The sequence below is a fragment of the Ailuropoda melanoleuca genome, chromosome 9 (genome assembly GCF_002007445.2).
Source record: "Ailuropoda melanoleuca isolate Jingjing chromosome 9, ASM200744v2, whole genome shotgun sequence".
Taxonomy (NCBI): Eukaryota; Metazoa; Chordata; class Mammalia; order Carnivora; family Ursidae; genus Ailuropoda; species Ailuropoda melanoleuca.
In genome coordinates, this window is record NC_048226.1 from 102,946,502 (window position 1) to 102,949,600 (window position 3,099).

The 3,099-nt window shown below is 64.5% G+C and overlaps 1 protein-coding gene across 1 annotated transcript in view; it reads right to left on the reverse strand.

The window, feature by feature from the left end:
- The window catches only part of OPLAH (5-oxoprolinase, ATP-hydrolysing), a 10,165-nt gene extending 10,049 nt beyond the window's left edge, over positions 1–116 (reverse strand). Inside the window, exon 1 of the mRNA XM_034668757.1 lies at positions 57–116. The gene's annotated coding sequence lies outside the window, so the exon portion shown is untranslated. The remainder of the gene's footprint in view (positions 1–56) is intronic.
- Positions 117–3,099: the final 2,983 nt, after the last annotated feature.

A 3,099-nucleotide genomic window follows, 5' to 3' on the forward strand; every position in this document is an offset into this window, starting at 1 on the left:
CGGCCGAGGCGGGTTGGGGAGGAGAGGGACCCGGAGCCTCCTAGTGCGAGGCTCACCTGGCGGGTCGGCTCCGAGCCCTCGCTGTGTGTTCGGGCTGCGCGCGCTCCCTCCCTGCCCTGCCCTGCCCGCGCCCGCCCCGGCCCGGAAGCGGAGCCCGCCCCCCGCACGACCGGTCCGGGCGCGCACGGCGCTCCCGGTTGCGTAAGGCTCCGGCTTGCCGGGAGCCATCCCGGAGGACGGCGGGGCGCGGGGCCGAGCTGAGCCAGGGGCGGCGCTGTGCTGGCGCTCCCCCCGCCGCCGGGCACCCTAAGCCGGCCCAGAGATCGCCGAGCCTTGGAGCCCTGGGACCCACTCTGGGTGCCGCGGGGCAGGGAGAGCAGGCTGCCCCGCAAAGAAATAATAGCCCAGACGAGCTCGAACTGCGCCCTGGCGCGAGGCAGTTACGCCGCGGGGGATGGCGGGCGCGCCCTGCAGAACCCCCTTGCTCCCCTCGTGCTTGCAGGTGCTGTGGACAAGGGCCCCTCCACAAGCCCTCACCACCCCTGCTCCCTGCCACAGCCTGGGAGCAGCAGGACCCTCACAACAGCAGGGCTGATATCCCCAAAAGCCGTGGCCAGTGTCCTGACAACGGGGCAGATGGCTGTCCCACCCTGGCCTGTTTCCCCACGGGCAGAAAGGTGCCCAAGCTTGGAGTGGGCTCAAACTGTGCAGGGCCTGGAGCAGGTCTTTTAGACTCCCTAGAGGGAACGGTGGGGATGGGGGGGGGGCGTCCCAAGCAGAGGGAACAGCGGGTGAAGGGGGCTTCAGCTAATGTGCCAGGCCAGATAGCCAGACCAGCAGGGCCCCCACCACACACACTTCCCCGTCCCCTATGAGCTTTGCCAGCCCTGGAGGTGAGCCTTGAAGTCAGGAGCACAGGCTTTGGGCTGCACCCCAGGCTAAAACAGGGAGGGCTCCCTTCTGCCTGGTGGCCTCTGGCAGCCTCAGCACCCTCTTCCGTGTAGTGGGGGAGGGAAAGGGGACATGAAAGGAGACATGGTTTTGAAAGAACTGTACCAAGAAAGGTCCATGAGAGGGCAGTGCTGGGTCTGTGACCTCTAACCCGACCTCACACCTTCTGACAGTGGCCCATGGCCTCCTCCACCAGCCCAGGCTCCAGCGGGTGTCTCCCCAGATCCAGCCCTGCCTGGGCCAAGCATGGAAGACTTGAGCTCCCCAGCACGCGGGGATTGGCCCTGGGATCAGGCCCACAGGACCCACGCCCCCAAGGTTGAGCTGTGACCTGCCCAGATGACTGTGTACCCAGTGCACCCACTGGCAGGTGCCAGCCATGGTAACGCCCCCAGACCTCTACCATATTGACCCCTTGTCAACTTGCCCATGCCTCACGTCCACTGGGGCCCCTGGCTAATCACCGCAGCCACGACGCAGGAGCTCCACGTCCACCTGCTCTGAGCAAACTACAAGATGGTGGTCAGTAGCCCCACTTCCGTCAGGACCCCCACCCGCAGCCCTCACCATGTCTCCTCCCATTCCCCCTCAGCAGTTGCCCTGCTAACAGCCTGCGCACCCTCCCACACGCCTGGGTCATTGTCCCGCCCGATTCCCCACACGGCCTCTCCATCCTGGAGCTCGGCTGAGGGTCCATCCAGAGAGACTTCCACGACCCCCCATACCTACCACCACCTGGGGTGCTGTCCTCAGCCTTTTCACTGCCACAGGTACCACCCCGCCCCCCACCCATCTTCACCCTGTGGCTTTGACTATCAGCACACGACTGCATCTCTCTAAAGTTGCCGTCCCCACACCCTTCCTGCAGCTCCCCACTGCTCTGCTCCTAGCGTGCAGCTCCTTGGAAGGGTCCACCTGCCACCTCCACTTGCCTCCTAACTCTCTTAACCTCACCTCCACTGAGGTCCTATCTGGCAAAACCAAAGAAGGCCCCGCAGCCGCCCCAGCGCCCAGTCCTCCTCTGACCACCTGGGCACCCACCCATCTCCTGGCTGTGTTTTCGGAAAGCACCTTCCGCGTTGGGCTTTTGACCCGCCTCCCCGACTTCCTCCTACCAGCCTCCTTCACCACACCTTCTCGATGCATGTGTCCCGAGAATTTCTCCTCTGCTATGGCCTGAATTGTGTCCCCCCAAAATGCGTATGTTGAAGCCTACCCCACTAAATGACGGTATTTGGAGGCAGGACCCTTGGGAGATGATGACGTCGTGAGGGTGGGGCCCCAAAATGGGATTAGTGCCCTTATAAGAAGAGGCGAAGAGTCTGCTCCTTCTCTCCGGAAGGTGACGGCACAGCCCTAGAGTGGCCGCCTGTAAACCCGCTGTAGAGCCTCACCAAGAGCCCCGCCAGCACCCTGATCTCGGGCTCCCAGCCTCCGGAACCGTGGGGAGCGAACTGCTGAAGTCATACAGCCTGCGGTGATTTGATAAAGCAGTCCAGACTGTGTAAGTCAGCTCCGGTCACACACTCTCCCCCGTTCACGCCTCCTGTCCCTCGGCAGCAGGGAGAGAACGCTGTGCCAGCACTGGCATGGCCCTGTGGCCCCCCGTGTCTCCCCGTGGATCTGCACAGCCAGAGGCGCCCCTGAAGCGTGGCACCCGTCCCCGTGAGACCTGGGGTCCGTTGAGCCTGCCTACACCAGGGCAGTGTCCTACTTGCAAAGCTGAGACCAAACCCCGGGAGCTGCCCTCACCCGCTTTCTCACCCACCACACCCAGCCTGCCGGAGGCCTACTGCTCATCACCTTTCCGTCCCCTGCCCTAGCCAAGCCTGTCATTCCTCACCAGGAGAACTACCCACCACCCCCACCCCTTCCCCTCAGGCAGGGAGCCCAGGGGGCACAGACCAGGGTCCCCGATCCTGCCGTCAGGTTCCTTCTGGCCCGTAGGCCCGCCCTGTCCTCGTCCACCCTCCCCTTCCCCAGCGCAGGCTCAGCACAACACCTCAGCCCAGCCAACTTGTTGCCCCCTCAGGGCTGCACTTCCTTCGTATCACCCCTCAGCACCTTCAGCACCCAGCAGGCCGCCGCCCCAGGGGAGCAGCCCCCCCCCCCCACGTTTCCTGCTCTTGGCAGAAGTTGAATGCGTGA